The sequence below is a fragment of the Balaenoptera musculus genome, chromosome 8 (assembly GCF_009873245.2).
Source record: "Balaenoptera musculus isolate JJ_BM4_2016_0621 chromosome 8, mBalMus1.pri.v3, whole genome shotgun sequence".
In the NCBI taxonomy this organism is placed as follows: Eukaryota; Metazoa; Chordata; class Mammalia; order Artiodactyla; family Balaenopteridae; genus Balaenoptera; species Balaenoptera musculus.
Window position 1 is genome coordinate 49098804 of NC_045792.1, and position 18786 is coordinate 49117589.

Sequence of the window (18786 nt, forward strand, 5' to 3'; positions counted from 1 at the left end):
CCTGTGTAGCTGACTGGGTCTTGGTGCTCCGGCCTGGTGTCAGGCCCGAGCCTCTGAGGTGGGAGAGCCGAGTTCAGGACAGTGGACCATGAGAGGCCTCCCAGACCCAAGTAATATCAATCAGTGAGACCTCTCCCAGAGATCTCTGTCTCAACGCTAAGACCCAGCACCATCCAACGGTCAGTAAGCTCCAGTGCTGGATGCCCCATGACAAACAACTAGCAAGACAGGAACACAACCCCACCCATTAACAGAGAGGCTGCCTAAAATCATACTAAGTTCACTGACACCCCAAAACACACCACCAGACACAGCCTTGCCCACCAGAAAGACAAGGTGCAGCCCCACCCACCAGAACACAGGCACCAGTCCCCTCCACCAGGAAGCCTACACAACCCACTGAAGCAACATTACTCACTGGGGGCAGACATCAAAACAATGGAAACAACAAATGTACAGCCTGTGAAAAGGAGACCCCAAACACAGTAAGTTAAGCAAAATAGGAAGACAGAAAATATGCAGCAGATGAAGGAGCAAGGTAAAAACCCACCAGACCAAACAAATGAAGAGGAAATAGGCAGTCTACCTGAAAAAGAATTCAGAGTAATGATAGTAAAGATGATCCAAAATCTTGGAAATAGAATGGAGAAAATACAAAAAATGTTTAACGATGACCTACAAGAACTAAAGAGCAAAGAAACAATGATGAACAACACAGTGAATGAGATTAAACATTCTTTAGAAGGAATCAATAGCAGAATAACTGAAGCAGAACAGATAAGTGACCTGAATGATAAAATAGTGGAAATAACTACTGCAGAGCTGAATAAAGAAAAAAGAATGAAAAGAATTGAGGACAGTCTTAGAGACCTCTGGGACAACATTAAACGCACTAACATTCAAATTATAGGGGTCCCAGAAGAAGAAGAGAAAAAGAAAGGGACTGAGAAAATATTTGAAGAGATTATAGTTGAAAACTTCCCAAACATGGGGAAGGAAATAGTCAGTCAAGTCCAGGAAATGCAGAGAGTCCCATACAGGATAAATCCAAGGAGAAACACGCCAAGACACATATTAATCAAACTATCAAAAATTAAAGAAAAAATATTAAAAGTAGCAAGAGAAAAGCAAAAAATAAAATACAAGGAATCCCCATAAGGTTAATAGCATATCTTTCAGCAGAAACTCTGCAAGCCAGAAGAGAGTGGCAGGACATATTTAAAGTAATGAAAGGTAAAGACCTACAACCAAGATTACTCTACCCAGCAAGGATCTCATTCAGATTTGACAGAGAAATTAAAACCTTTACAGACAAGCAAAAGTTGAGAATTCAACACCACCAAACCAGCTTTGCAACAAATGCTAAAGGAGGTACTCTAGGCAAGAAACATAAGTGAAGGAAAAGCCCTACAAAACCAAACCCAGAACAATGAAGAAAATGGTAATAGGAACATACATATCGATAATTACCTTAAATGTAAATGGACTAAATAAGCCAACCAAAAGTCACAGACTGGCTGAATGGATACAAAACGAGACCTGTATATATGCTGTCTACAAGAGACCCACTTCAGACCTAGGGACACATACAGACTGAAACTGAGGGGATGGAAAAAGATATTCCATGCAAATGGAAATAAAAAGAAGGCTGGAGTAGCATTTCTCATATCAGACAAAATAGACTTTAAAAGAAAGACTATTACAAGAGACAAAGGAGGACACTACATAATGATCAAGGGATCAATCCAAGAAGAAGATACAACAACTGTAAATATTTATGCACCCAACATAGCAGCACCTTAATACATAAGGCAAATGATAACAGCCATAAAATGGGAAATCAACAGTAAAACAATCATAGTAGGGGATTTTAACACCCCACTTTCACCAATGGACAGATCATCCAAAATGAAAATAAATAAGGAAACACAAGCTTTAAATGACACATTAAACAAGGTGGACTTAATTGATATTTATAGGACATTCCATCCAAAAACAACAGAATACACTTTCTTCTCGAGTGCTCATGGAACATTGTCCAGGAGAGATCATATCTTGGGTCACAAATCAAGCCTTGGTAAACTTAAGAAAATTGAAGTCACGTCAAGTATCTTTTCCCCTCACAATGCTATGAGACTAGATATCAATTACAGGAAAACAAACTGTAAAAAATACAAACACATGGAGGCTAAACAATACACTACTAAATAACCAAGAGATCACTGAAGAAATCAAAGTGGAAATCAAAAAATACCTAGAAACATATGACAATGAAAATGTGATGACCCAAAACCTATGGGATGCAGCAAAAGCACTTCTAAGAGGGAAGTTTAGAGCAATACAATCCTACCTCAAGAAACAAGAAACATCTCAAACAACCTAACCTTACACCTAAAGCAATTAGAGAAAGAAGAACAAAAAAACCCCAGAGTCAGCAGAAGGAAAGAAATCATAAAGATCAGATCAGAAATAAATGAAAAGGAAATGAAGGAAACAGTAGCAAAGCTCAATAAAACTGAAAGCTGGTTCTTTGAGAAGATAAGCAAAATTGATAAACCACTAGCCAGACTCATCAAGGAAAAAGGGAGAAGACTCAAATCAATAGAATTAGAAATGAAAAAGAAGAACAACTGACCTTGCAGAAATACAAAGAATCATGAGGGTTTACTACAAGCAACTATATGCCAATAAAATGGACAACCTGGAAGAAATGGACAAATTCTTAAAAAAGCAAAACCTTCTGAGACTGAACCACAAAGAAGTAGAAAATATAAACAGACCAGTCACAAGCACTGAAATTGAAACTGTGATTTAAAATCTTCCAGCAAACAAAAGCCCAGGACCAGATGGCTTCACAGGCGAATTCTATCAAACATTTAGAGAAGAGCGAACACCTATCCTTCTCAAACTCTTCCAAAATATTGCAGAGGGAGGAACACTCCCAAACTCATTCTACCAGCCCACCATCATTGTGATACCAAAATCAGACAGAGATGTCACAGAGAAGGCCAATATCGCTGATGAACATTGATGCAAAAATCCTCAGCAAATACTAGCAAACAGAATCCAACAGCACATTAAAAGGATCATACACCATGATCAAGTGGGGTTTATCCCAGGAATGCAAGGATTCTTCAATATACACAAATCAATCAATGTGATACACCATATTAACAAACAGAAGGACAAAAACCATATGATAATCTCTATAGATGCAGAAAAAGCCTTTGAAAAATTCAGCACCCATTTATGATAAAAACTCTCCAGAAAGTAGGCACAGAGGGAACTTACCTCAACATAATAAAGGCCATATATGACAAACCCACAGCCAACGTCATTCTCAATGGTGAAAAACTGAAACCATTTCCTCTACAATCGGGAACAAGACAAGGATGCCCACTCTGACCACTGTTATTGAACATAGTTTTGGAAGTTTTAGCCACAGCAATCAGAGAAGAAAAAGCAATAAAAGGAATCCAAATTGGAAAAGAATAAGTAAAACCGTCACTGCTTGCAGATGACGTGATACTATACATAGAGAATCCTAAAGATGCTACCAGAAAATTACTAGAGCTAGTCAATCAATTTGGTAAAGTACCAGGGTACAAAATTAATGCTCAGAAATCTCTTGCCTTCCTATACACTAATGACAAAAATTCTGAAAGAGAAATTAATGAAACACGCCCATTTACCACTGCAACAAAAAGAATAAAATACCTAGGAATAAACCTAAGGAGACAAAAAACCTGTATGCAGAAAACTTTAAGACACTGATGAAAAAAATTAAAGATGATACAAACAGATGGAGAGATATACCATGTGCTTTGATTGGAGGAATCAACATTGTGAAAATGACTATACTACCCAAAGCAACATACAGATTCAATGCAATCCTTATCAAACTACCACTGGTATTTTTCACAGAACTAGAACAAAGAATTTCACAATTGGTATGGAAACACAAAAGACCCTGAATAGCCAAAGCAATCTTGAGAAAGAAAAACAGAGGTGGAGGACTCAGGCTCCCTGACTTCAGACTATACTACAAAGCTACAGTAATCAAGACAGTATGGTACTGGCAAAAAAACAGAAATATAGATCAATGCAACAAGATAGAAAGCCCAGAGATAAACCCACGCACATATGGTCACCTTATCTTTGATAAAGGAGCCCAGAATATACAGTGGAGAAAAGACAGCCTCGTCAATAAGTGGTTATGGGAAAACTGGACAGCTATCTGTAAAAGAATGAAATTAGAACACTTCCTAACACCATACACAAAAATAAACTCAAAATGGATTAAAGACCTAAATGTAAGGCCTGAAACTCTAAAACTCTTAGAGGAAAACATAAGCAGAACACTCTATGACATAAATCACAGCAAGATCCTTTTTGACCCACCTCCTAGAGAAATGGAAATAAAAACAAAAATAAACAAATGGGACCTAATGAAACTTAAAAGCTTTTGCACAGTCATGGAAATGGTAAACAAGACGAAAAGACAACCCTCAGAATGGGAGAAAATATTTGCAAAATGAAACACCTGACAAAGGATTAATCTCCAAAGTATACAAGCAGTTCATGCAGCTCAATATCAAAAAAACAAACAACCCAATCCAAAAATGGGCAGAAGATCTAATTAGACATTTCTCCAAAGAAGATATACAGATTGCCAACAAACACATGAAAGGATCCTCAACATCACTAATCATTAGAGAATTGCAAATCAAAACTACAATGAGGTATCACCTCACACCAGTCAGAATGGCCATTATCAAAAAATCTACAAACAATTAATGCTGGAGAAGGTGTGGCTGGAAGGGAACCCTCTTGCACTGTTGGTGGGAATGTAAATTGATACAGCCACTATGGAGAACAGTATGGAGGTTCCTTAAAAAACTAAAATAGAACTACCATACAACCCAGCAATCCCACCATTGGACATATACCTTGAGCAAACCATAATTCAAAAAGAGTCATGTACCACAATGTTCATTGCAGCTCTATTTACAATACCCAGGACATGGGAGCAACCTAAGTGTCCATTGACCGATGAATGGATAAAGAAGATGTGGCACATATATACAATGGAATACTACTCAGCCATAAAATAAATGAAATTGAGTTATTTGTAGTGAGGTGGATAGACCTAGAGTCTGTCATACAGAGTGAAATAAGTCAGAAAGAGAAAAACAAATACTGTATGATAACACGTATATATTGGATCTAAAAAAAAAAAAGGTTCTGAAGAACCTAGTGGCAGGACAGGAATAAAGATGCAGACGTGTAGAATGTACTTGAGGACACTGGGTGGGGAAAGTGTAGGCTGGGACAAAGTGAGAGAGTAACATTGATATATATACACTACCAAATGTAAAATAGATAGCTAGTAGAAGCAGCTACATAGCACAGGGAGATCAGCTCGGTGCTTTGTGACCACCTAGAGGGGTGGGATAGGGAGGTGGGAGGGAGATGCAAGAGGGAGGGGATATGGGTATATATCTTTACATATAGGTGATTCATTTTGTTATACAGCAGAAACTAACACAGTATTTTAAGGCAATCATACTTCAATAAACATGTTAAAAAAAAAAAAAGAACCTACTGTATAGCACAGGGAACTCTGCTCAGTACTCTGAAAAGCTGCTTTTTATGACTTTACAAGTCTGGTCGAGTGAATGGGCTTTTATTAGGGTCTTGGTCTCAGTGGGTAGTACCATATCAACAAAGATATACTAATATATGTCTTTGAAATTTTTTTCTAGACTTTGTAATGGCCCTGTAACTATGCTTCTTCTCCAAGCCTTGCCTCCCTATAAGTATAGCTTCTTCAAAGATGCAGAATGCTGTTTCTAAAACAGGTTTGGTAGTTTCACTCCTGTGTTGAGCTTTCATCATCTTGTATAGCAAAGACAATTCTTTACAATTTGGTCTTCACTCACTTCTTTGATCTCAATGTTTGCTGCTGATCCCTTACATCAATCCTGCATTCTAGCCATGCATAAATCTTTTTTACTTTAGAATATATTTTTGTTTTTACTTTTTACTTTGGAATAAAATTAGATTTACAGAAACTTTGCGAAGATCGAGTAGAATTTAAATATACCCCCACCAGCTGTTCCTGTACTTAGCATCTTACACTACCGTGGTATATCTGTCAAAACCAAGAAACAAATATTGTTACATTACTGATAAACTTTATGCTTCATGTATAGATTTGCAGCAGCTTCTCCATTAATGTCCTTTTTATCTTCTAGGGTCCCATCGAGGATACCGCATTGCATTTAATCATAACATCTCCTTAGTCTCCTCTGGTAAGTAACCATTTATCAGATTTTTCTCATTTTTTATGACCTTGAGAATTTTGAGGAGTACTGGTATTCTGTAGAATGTCTGTCAATTTGGGTTTGTTTGATGTTTTTCCTCATGGTTAGACTGGAGTTATAGGGTTTTGTAAAGAATACCACAGAGGTGACAAGCCTTGCTCATCACATCATATCAAGGGGAACATGCTATCAACATAACTTATCACTGTGATGTTAACCTGGACCTCTTGCTTAAGGTAGTGTTTGTCAGGTTTCTTCACTGTAAAGTTACTAATGTCCTCTTTCTATACTCTGTTCTTTGCAAGTGAGTCACTAAGTCAGCCTACACTCAAGGGTGAGGGAAAGATTAAGCTCCACCTCCTGGAGGGAACAGTATACCATTTATTATTTGGAATTCCTCTGTAAAGGCAATTTATCTCCTTTCCCTTATTTATTTATTTATTTGTTTATTTGTTTGTTTGTTTATTGGCTTAGTCAATAAAGTATTTATATCAGCATGATCTTATGAATATTCAGCTTCTACTTTGGATTATAATCCAATACTACATTATTTATTTTGTTGCTCAGTGTGTTCCAGCTTTGGCCACTGGGAGCTTGAAATCATTGGCTCAAACTTTCGAATAGCTGGATTAATAAAGACTGGTGTTTTACCAGTAACGAAACCGGCTCAGGCCTGCCTAAGCCAAAGAAGAAATTTGTTAGACATAGGAGCATCCCCAGAACCTTTGAGCTAGAATACACCTAGGTCTCTGAAAGACTGAAATTGATATTTAGAAGGCAGTCAGGACCCCTACTTCTCTCTTCTGCTTTATTCGCCGTGTCTAATTCATTTTTTTCTCCCTTTGCAACCTCAGACCACATGGTGGGACATAGCTGCTACTACAGAGCTACTGACTTCATGTGTTTAAGTTACAGTTACATAAGGAGAGTGATATGCCTTTCTTAAGGCCCCACATCAAATTATTTGGAAAAGAAATTGTATTGCCTAACTTAGTTTAAATGTGCACTTTTGGTCCAAGAAGCTATGGCCGGGAGTATGGTGTGGGTCATGAAGTCCAAACTTGTCTCTAGGGATCCACACCTGTGTCAGTGTCATAGATTAGGGAGGCCTTTCCTAAGTAAGGGTGTATTGTTTTGAGCTTTCCAGGCACCAATAAAGGGTCCACTGTAAACGTATGTGGCCTTAGAATGCTGCTTCCTCTACTTTAAATTCACTTTTACCTTTGATTTGCACAGAAGGCTCCCATCAGTCATTACTTCTAGGATATCATCTCTGTCCAACTATTTCTCATAGTTATACTCATGTGATCACCTACAAAATTTTATTATTAATAAATATATTTATTATTTATTATACAGTACCTATGTACATATTTTTTCTCAAGATTCTAAGCCTCTTGAGGAAGCTTTCATGTGTAGTTCATTTTAACATCTCTAAGATCTAATATAGTCTCTAGAACATTATAGGTTCAATAAATGGTTTTTGAATGAGTAAATGACCAAGTATTAGTAAGATATGTATTAAACTATGGTTAGATTGAAGACACTGAAACTAAAGTGCAAAATTAATGAGCTTTAGTTAAAAATATATTAATGTTTGCTGATAAAACAGTTAAAGAGATGATTTTCTCTCTACCACTCCTCGCAAAGAAACCTTAGAAAATAGGATGCCTTAAAAGAAAACTGCAGCTCTTCAGTAATGGGAAGAATTGGGACGATTCAAAGACAAGTGAGCTGAACACATTTTTAAGAGACAAGTGGAAGTGAAAGAAAGTAAAAAACAGAGTATTAATTTGCAAGGCCCAATTCAATCAGCAAGAAAAGATTTCTCGAATGTATTTGTAGGAGACAGACGGTAAAGAGAAAATTGGTTTGCTGAAAAATGAGAATGGGGAATTAGAGACATAGGCTAAGCAAAGGGAAATTTGTTCAACAGCTGTATTTTGCTTTGGTCTTTACAGATCTAAGGGGAGATAAGGGATCACTTAGAATACAAACCATTGCTCTTCTTTTAAAGTAGACAAGCCACAGCTGAGGATGGATAAATGCCTAAGAAGAGGGCAGTTGAAAGAAACACATTCAAACTCTATCAAGTCTGTCTAGACTCATTGAATTAATGATGGTGGCCCTCATCTCAGGCACTCATCCTTGGTCTTATCTGGTTTCTTGACTTTTCAGTCACCTATCAATAATCCACTGTGGTTTTAGGAGCCCCACTTGGAATTCTCAACCTGCTGTATTTTACCTAAGACCATAATGTTGTACTGGAAAGAGTACAGACTGATGAGTTAGAGGAACTGAAATTCTAGCCTTGAGTTGGAGATAGGAATTTGGATTACAGTAGCATGTCATTTTATGTTAAAACATTGACAGTAGAAAAGGTTAGCTAACAAAATCTTAGGTAGTAAAATGAGCAATAGGCCAAGGGAGAATTAAGGGGAATACCGGCACTTTAGGATCAGGAAGAGGGAGAGGGCATCAAAGTAAGGAGATTAGAAAAGAATGGTTCGGGACATAAGAGGAGAAAAGAATGTGTTATCACACTCAAGTAAGAGAAAGTATTCAACAGAATCAAATGCTGTAAAAGGATTGGGTAAATTCATTTTTAAAAGGTCCTTTATATTGAATACTGTTATATCCATTTTGAGGGTATTATTTTGGGTTATCTTTTTTATGAGACCCATGACTTTGCTTTGATTTTATTTTTATTTTTACTGAAACAGCCTATTTTTCCAAGACCCAGACAACAATATTTTTGGTGTGGAGTTGCTCTGATAACATTACCTTGTATTCTTAATTGTTGTAATGTACTTTTGCTGCTTTAATTTTCCTTAATATCACTACCAACCACTTCTTAAGAAGATAAGCTGGTGCTGTTTATATTATGATTCTATTCCCCATCCCTACTCCAGAAACCATTATTGGTGGTGATTTTATTTTCTAGGATGATGACTTTTGAACTAGGGAAGAAATTTGGATTTTGGATAGAGAAAAGTCTCAATTTAAATCTCAGTTCTGTCATTTCACATTTGCATGTTCTTGGACATGGCACTTAATCTATCAGAGGCTTATTTTTCTCATTTGTACATCTATAAAAGGCATCTAATATCTATGTCATAGAATGCTTTTGAAGATATATGTGAACATAAGTTTACAACTGAAAATATTACTTTCTTTGTTGTAGTGTAAATTTATTTAATTATGTTCAGTTCAAATGAGATGTCTTTTGAACAGATTAATTTTCTCTAGGTTAAAAGGGAAGGTTCAGCCTGTGGTTCTAGAGGAAGTCAAAGTCTTTTCATATTCTTACATTAGCCCAGGGCAGTCCTGTAGTGAAACACTTGTCTTGGGCAAATACCAACTTATGGTCATCTTCTCATTTTGTGCATGGTATCTAGGGGAATACCACAGATAAAATTTTGTATTTCCAATTACACTTACATGAATACCTTAGGTGCCTCCAATTAAACAGTCTCTTCTTTCACAGTTTGTCTACTGAAAACACTGAACACCAGAAATTGAAATGTCTTTGAATTGTCATTTCTCCAAGATTCCCTAGAAACAGTACATGGAGGGTGTTGTTCAGGCACATAAATATGACCTGATTTCCATTGCCTCAGGCTTTGCTTTCACCGTCTATCACTGACTATCAGAATAAACTTGTCCATCATCTTCTTCAAGAGAGGGAACTTAAAAAACCATGTGCTTCAGGCAGCACCTTGATTATATTAATACATACCTGAGCCTTAATCACTGACTTCCTAACTCCATATTCACACCAGATCAGAATGTTGACTGTGGTGAGGAATGAATTTCTTTATTTTACAGCTTCAGATTTGGCAACCTATTACCTGCAGGACTGCAAGTTCCTTTATAGTAATATCCCCTACAGAAAACATTCTCTGACCTAATTACCCATCTCTGCTCCTCTCCCCTCCAGAAAACTTGGTTAGTGCCTTTGCGTCTCTTGGCATACCTTATCAAGGCACTTATGCATCCATTGTACTTCATATGTTTCCATGACTCTCCCTCTGCTAGCCTTGAGAGAAGGTGTTGCCTTTTTAACCTATGTCTATATCGCTATGTCCAAAATTCCTATGATGGAGGAATTAACTATCATTAAATATCAGTTGGATGACTCAGCAAATGGACTGAGTCCTTATCTGACTTCTGATCCTATGATATTTAATATTTCCATGATTCCACAAATTCTCTTTTTTGATCCAGACATCAACAGAAATACTTCACCCTCACTCTGTTGGTTCAACGGTAACCTTCTTTTTTCCTGTTTTCAGCATACATTGAAAACACATGCTCATTTTCATATTACTCTGAAACCTTTTTAGGATACTTGTGCTGGAAACATTAAGGGGTTTGTCAAGCTTCTAAAATAATTCACTTGGGAACGGGATATCTGAAGGTTGAAGATCAAGATCAAATATTATCTTCTTTTAAGAAATTTTCTTGACTTTCCAAGGAATGTTAGACCCCTAGAACTTGATTCATTCCCTCTTATAGAACTCAACTTGTCATGGTTTAATGTATCCATTTATAGGGAAGACACAGACTGGGAGCTCCCTCAAGACAATATCTTTGTTTCTCACTCATTTTTTGTTCCTTATGCCTGGTTGAGTATCATTTTCTAAAACTTTGCACACATTTTTCCCTCTGAATAGAACACTCTCTTCAAAACCCTCTACCATTGCCACCTCCTACCCTATTCCAGTATCAATACAAACACACATATTTCTCTGGGTAACCCCTAAATATCCTTTAAATTTCAGCTTTTACCTACTTTCAAAAATGTCCTATGGCTGCCCCCACCTCTCACTCCACATGGTTGTATTTATCGTATTGTTTTTAAATGGTTCACTTTATTTTCCATACTAACCTGCAAGCTCTTTAAGGTCAAGAACTGTGTCTTGTTCTCCTTTTTGTGTCCCATGTCCAGTCTAAGCCTGAACATAGTAGGTGATGAGCACAAATATTTTAAAAATAAGTGTACCACTCTGCCAGTCTTCTGCGCAAGTATCTAATCAATTATTGGCCAAGTAGTAAATCCTTCATTCACTTTGCATACTGGTGCTCTTCTCATACCTATACCTAAACTTCATTAAGTGAGCTCATTGCTATGGAGATTTCTGGAAAAGCTTTATAGCTATTATTTGGGATTACAGTTCAGTGAGTAACAACAGTGAGTAACATGACAGTTACATGTTATATGACTATTATTGATCGGATTTCAAGAGAAAGTCCATTAACCCTAGCATTTCCTTTGGTGGAAGAGCTGCTTTGTAGATTGGTCTTTCTGTGGTGGAATGAGATGGCTCAGAAATTTAGTTCCAGAAAGTACATGTAAAAAAGTGAAATTGTAAAGTGCCACGCAGGCTGGGTCTACTGTTTCAGTGATTCTTCTGGTGACAGCCAGAGGTGACTAAGGGCCTCCTGAGAATTATGAAATGTAATCTGTGATATGAGCGGAAGCTTTGAAAGAACAATTATAAGTGTTTCTTATTTTCTGTTTCCTTATAATCAAACATTCCACCAAACAACTCAAACCAAGGTGCCATTATGTTCAGTTGCTGATTGATTATTATTGTTTAGATGAGACCTTCAGGGAATATATTAGGTAGTGGTTGTTCAAAATTGGGAACTAAGAAGCATTGTTGACTCAGTGTAGTTGTGAGTGAATGTACTTTCCATGACACATTTTCTATGCCTGCTTACCTTAAGCTCTCCCCTTTTATTCCTTCCTTCCTCCCTCCTGCACTTTATTCCTCCTTTTCACCTATCTTTGTTGAGTTTCTATTATATGTAGGCCTTTGACTTAAGTAAATGAGCAATTTCAACATAGCTTAAAAATTTTGACAGAGATATGTACAGAATATCTGAGGATGAGAAAATAATTCAATCCATCTGAGGAGAGATCAACAACATCCCTCACCAAAAAACCCACATACAAACAAACAAAACCAAGGCTTCTTAGTGGAAGTGATCAAATAGTAGTTCACTAGGGTTAAAGAAATAGGACATCTCAGGAAGGAATCACGTTTCTCTAGAGGGAATCACAGAGGTTTTCAAGGAGAGTATAGATCTGTGCTATCCAATATGGTGGCCAATAAGCACATATGGTTATTTAAATTTAAATGAATTAATATTAAATTAAATTTAAAAATTACTTTCTCGGTTACACAAGCCACTTTCTAAATGCTCCATATCTACATGGCTGTCATATTGAACAATGTACATAGACAGCATTTCTAACATCACAGAAAATTCTGTCAGCGCTAAATTTTAATAATTGTGCTAGGGGAAGAGGGTGTATTTTGGAGGAATGACTCATAATTCAGTTAGCTTAGTGAGAAAGAAAATAAGATAAATTATAATAATTAAATTAATAACTATCATTGATTAAATACCTACTGTGTTTCATATTGCTTATATTTGATACTCATAGGTATTACTCTTATAAAAGTGGAGACTGAAGTTTGGAGAAGTACCTTTTCCAAGGTCACTTAGCTAGTGAATGGTTTAAAGCAGAAGACAAAGGAGAATGGATATCTAAGAAGTTTGGATTGTGTACATTAGACTGTGAGGCACAAATGAATGTTCTAAGCAAGAAAGTGATATGATGGGAGCTACACTTGAAGAAAAGTATTCCTGATTGATGGATGATGTATCTTTGGTCAGTGGAATAGCTTTCATCAGATGTCTGAGGTTAAACCTCAGAGTATTTTAGAGTTCAGTGAGTTCTCTATAAAACCCAGCCTTGGAGTATCTCCCTTTGCCTAGGTTTTATCAAAAGAAAAGCTAGAGGGTGGGCATAGCAGGAAAATGTTGTAGATTATCACATAGGCAGGAGTGTTTTTTAAGGCACAAACAACTCATGTCTCAGAAAATGTAGTCATCCAAGACATTGATGTTTGTAAAATTATTCATGTAAAATGTTATTCAGGCATACTTCATTTTATTGTGCTTTGCTTTATTGTACTTCACAGATAGTGAGTTTTTTACAAATTGAAATTTTGCGACAATCTTGCATCGAACAAGCTTATCGGAGCCATTTTTCCAAGAGCATTGGCTCGCTGTGTGTCTCTGTACCACATTTTGGTGGTAATTCTCACATATTTCTAACTTTTAAATTATTACTATATTTTTTTGTGGTGATCTGTGATCAGTGATCTTTGATGTTACTATTGCAAAAAATTATAATACACTGAAGGCTCAGAAGAGGGTTAGCATTTTTTAGCAATTCTCATTTTTTAATTAAGGTATAGACATTGTTTTTTTAGACATAATGCAATTGCACACTTAATAGATTTCAGTATAGTATAAACATGACTTTTATATGCCCTGGGAAATCAAAAAATTCATGTGACTCTACTTATTGCGATACTCACTTTATTGCAGTGGTCTGGAACTGAACATCCAATATCTCCGAGATATGCCTGTATATTTATAATTATCATATCCATATCCACACACTCACACCCACACACCTCCATTTATACACACACACACACACACACACACACACATACATTCTCATAACAGTCACTACTGTTGAAAAACAGAGGTTTTATTTTAACATGTAAATTCAGTGGAGCTTTAGTATTCTTAGTTTTATCTTTTCAATAATTATTCAACAAATGTTAATGACAACCTACTGTAGTAGGTACTAGAGATGCAATGACAATTTAGTTTATGATCTAGTAGAAGATACGGAAAAGAAATCATGTAATTACAGTGCTTGATAAGTGCTACCATGACAATTTGTTCCCTTGCTGAAGCACAAACCTGAATGCTGAGCTGTGAATTACTAAGATAGTGAATGATGTTAGTCTGTCACATCCCAATGCAGCTGGGTTGTTCTCTCCTTATATACTTATAAATTCTCCTAAGGTTGTAAAAATGTTTTATTTATGAAATATTGCTGACAAGGGAGAGATAAAACTTTAGTAAATGTAGAAAACTGTAGTTAAAATTTGAAGCGATGCCAGGGAACTCATTACTCAACAGAAATATAATTTGAGGTAAAGAAGAGAACCTGAAAAATAATCCATTTATAAATTTAGGAGTTCACAAAGGTTCCAGGGTATAAGTATGATGACTACCAAGACAGTGTCCAGGGTCTACTGTAAGAAAGGCAAATAAACAGCCACTCTTTTTTATCTTCTAAAAACAAGTCACCCATGAGATCACAGTAGAAAAACTTTAATGAAGTTGATGGATTTTACTCTTGAGGGTGTCCAGGCAGTATTGGCCTAAAATATACTACAGTGCCTGACGATTTCTTTTCTGAGTTTTGCCAGCTATTTGATATTTAGCCAAAGAAGTGGGTACAGGTACCTTCTGATAGTATTCATTGAATTTTTGAGGATATTGTTACAAAGCAATAATAAATTGAAATACATTTTTAGTACAATTAATAACTCTTGCTCTGATTCTGCAATTCACATATTACGTAAGATTCTGGTAAAGCCAGTACCTACTGTTAGATCAACCCTTCTGCAAATAACAAGTACTAACTCTGGAAAAAATTTAAAACAAGAAAAAGAAAAAGATATGTAGGAACTTGAGAACAACCCAAAGCAGACACATACCAGAGCAGTATCTGCCCTTGGAAGAAAGGGACAGCCTTGGATGAATTTCACATTTTTTATGGCTATTTTCCTGAGAGCATGCCTCATTGTGTGTCATGTAGGAACAACAAAAACCTAGTCTTACTTGATTCAGGAACCAGAAGACAGAGTTCAGGGCCATCACAGTTACTAGGAAGTGAGGGAGAATCCTGGAAAGGAGAGAACCAGAGAGTGGAGACCACAGTTTGGTGTATAGACACTGCACAAATCTCTATCTGACCCCTGAAGCAGATACGTGTAAAGCAGACTACAAAAACCCTAGTTAACTCTAAAAGCACAATGGCCTACAAAAAAAAGAAGACAAAGTTTGCAGTTTGAGTCCAGCCAGGTTAGTTGGCTGCTAAGACACAAACACACACAAGTGCACACACACACACACACGCACGCAACAACACTCTTCAGAGACTATAACAAAAAAGTCTTACAACATATTATTCATAATTCTAGAATACAATCTGAAATCACCTGACATTTTAAAAGGTAGTAAGACATGGTTTATTCTGAAGAGAAAAAAACCAACTAGTCAATACTCTGAGATGACACAGATATTGTGATTAGCAAAGATTTCAAAATAGGAGTTCCAGAAAGAGAGGAGAGAGAGGATGGGACAGAAACAATATCTGAAGAAACAACAGTTGATAATTTCTTGTATTTGATGAAAGGCATAGGAGAAGCTCAATGAATCTATCATGATAAATAAAAAACTGATGAAAATAAAATGTAAAGAAAACATTTCGAAAACAACTGGAGAAGAAAAATTACACATAACATGCAGGGGAACAATGAATCAAATGATGACTGACTTCTCATCAGAAACAGTGGATGCCATAAGACAGTAGGAAACTATCTTTAACTGACTGGGAGAAAGGAAAATAATAAAGATCAACCTAGACTATATCATTGATAATATTCTTCATAAATAAAAGCAAATAAATACGTTTTCAGATAAAAAAAAGACTAAGAGAATTTGTTGTCATTAGTCCAGCACTAAAAGAAATGTTAAAGGAATGTCTTCAGGAGAATTATGAAAGGAGAATTATGCTGAACTGTTGGCCTATGAAATATATAAATGTAATATATACAAAAGCTATAACATAAAGGATGAGGAGGTTGTAAATAAAACTATATGTTAGAAGTTTTCTAAATTTGATGTAAAATGACACAAAATTAACTCTAAATAAAATGTGAAAAGTTAAGGATGAATAATCTCTAGAGCAATCATTACAGAATAATGCAAATAAGTATAGCTAAAGTCAACTTTAAAGTAAGTTAAAATTCTAAAAAAAAATTAAATAAGGCAACAAAGCAATAAAAGTGGGAAAATAACAGCAACAAAGAAAACAGAGAAAATAAATAGAAAATCATGAGTAAATCAAACCATACCAAAATACATTGAGTGCAACAATGGGCTAAACACGCCAATAAAATGGCAGGGATTATCAGAGTAGGTAAAAAAGCAAGACCTAACTATATGCTATCCACAAGAAATACACTTTAAACACAGAGATACTACAATAGGTTAAAGTAAATGGAAGGAAAAAGATATATACCTTGAAAACAGTAAGCTTAAGAAGGCTAAAGTGGCTATATTACTACCACATCCAGTAGACTCGAAATAAAGTGTATTACCAGAGATCAAGGGAGGTATATCATAATGATAAAAGAGAATTCATGTCAGGAAGATGTAACAGTTGTAAAAGTGTATGCGCCTTACAACAGAACTTTGAAATGCATGAAGCAAACATTTTCAGAATTAAGAAGAAAAACAGACAATTTTCACAATCATTATTAGATATTGTAACACCCTGTCCTCAGCAGTTGATGGAATAATTATACCAAAATAATCAGTGGTCCATACACCAAAATGGACCTTATGACAGGCCATAAAAAGTCTCAATACGTTTAAAAATATATAGATACCACAAAATAAATTACATCAGTAACAAAAAGATATTCCAAAAATCCCTAAGTATTGGCATATTAACCAGTGTACTTATAAATAACTCATGGATTAAAGAAGAAATCACAAGGGAAATTACAAAATAGTTTGAACTGAATGATAGTAAAAATGCAGTATATCAAGTTCTGTGGTATGTAACTAATCAGGCTTTAGAGGGAATTTTAAATTTAAATGCTTATGTTAGCAATTTGGAGAGAAATCTGTAGTTTTAAATGCTTATGTGCCTTAAAAAGATCTATAATAAAAGACCTAAATTTCCACCTTAAGCTAGGAAAAAAAGGGCAAAGTAAATTCCAAATAGGTAGGGAGAAGGAAATAATAAGGGTAAGAGCAGAAATAATGAAATATAAAACACATAATGTATATGTATAACTGAATCACGTTGCTGTACACCTGAAACTAACACAACATTGTAAGTCAACTATAGTCCAATATAAAATATAAATTTAAAAAAGAAGTAAAATAAAAACAGTTGAGATTAAAAACCCACAATAGATAAAATAAAGTTGAATCTTCTGCATGGTTAAAATTTAACCATGCAATCCTGCTGGCACTAGAATCTGGGAAGAGAAGCTTTCTAGGCTCCCAGAATCTGTGGACCAGAGAGCTTAGAAGGGCAGAAATGGTGCTGAGTACAAACAGATACATATATCCAGAGAACAGCCATTTCAGTGACAAACTCCAGACTGGTACACACTCAAGCAGCTCAGGGACTCTCTTTTGAAATTTATAATTTCTTCAGCTTCTAGTGCTTTCTTAGGCACATAGAAATCAGTGACTACTTAATTAATGAATGGTGAGATAATAATAAGGAGGGTTATTTCCGTCAAATTCTCTTGGATATGTCTTTCTGGGTTAAAGGAACAAAAGTCATGGGCCTGGGAACCAGTGTGTGTGCGTGTGTGTGTGTGCGTGTGTGTGTGTGTGTGTGTGTGTGTGTGTGTGTGTGGCTTTAACTGATTATGGGTTTCAAACTTTGAACTTTTGTTCTCTCCTAATGTTCTTGCCTTAACAGTGGTTGATATAATTTAACAGGAGATGTGACATTTCTATTACCAAGAAATGTTAAGTAGAAAGATATTCTGGGAAATAGACTCTCCATAGGTAATCAAAATTACATGAAGCCAGATGTCCAAGTTGCTAATTATATAATTATTATGAAATATAATTTGATTCAAATATATTACTTTGTAATGGGAAAATACAGTCTTATTAAGTTTCAGACAGTAAAATCTTCCTACTTTTTAAGATGATGTATCCATGGAACAGTCATTTGTAACAATTTTCATTATGACTTTTTCATTTTCCAGAAAGCTTCTCACCACAAAATAATAGGTTTTCAGTTTCATCAGGGAAAGATTTCAATTGTAATAGGACATGTGTTATGTTGTATAAGTTGGGGACATTGAGAGAAAGCAAAGTGACATGTGCTTTCAGCCTTAAAAAAAATTATTGGTCAGAACGCTTAACATGAGATCTATCATCTTAACAAATCTTTAAGTGTATAATACAATATTGTTAATTATAGGTACAATGTAGTACAGCAGATTTCTAGAACTTACTCATCTTCCATAATTGAGACTTCATGCTTTTGATTAGCAACTCCTCATTTCTCCCCTCCTCCAATGACACTGGCCTTAGCAATGATTTCATTTGATATAACACTGAAAACATAGGCAACAAAATCCAAAATAGACAAGTGGGACTACTTCAAACTGAAAAGCTTCTTCACAGCAAAGAAAACAATTAATAGAGCGAAAGGGCAGCCTATGGAATGGGAGAAAATATTAGCAAACCATATATAAGATAAAGGATTAATTTCCAAAAAATATAGGGAACTATTACAACTCAATCCAAA

The 18786-nt window shown here is 35.8% G+C and overlaps 1 long non-coding RNA gene across 1 annotated transcript in view; it reads left to right on the plus strand.

Annotated features, from left to right (window-relative positions):
• The window catches only part of LOC118899975, a 425764-nt gene that overhangs the window by 234562 nt on the left and 172416 nt on the right, over window positions 1–18786 (plus strand). The window contains exon 2 of the long non-coding RNA XR_005021017.1: window positions 6258–6314. This is a non-coding gene — a long non-coding RNA (uncharacterized LOC118899975). The remainder of the gene's footprint in view (window positions 1–6257; window positions 6315–18786) is intronic.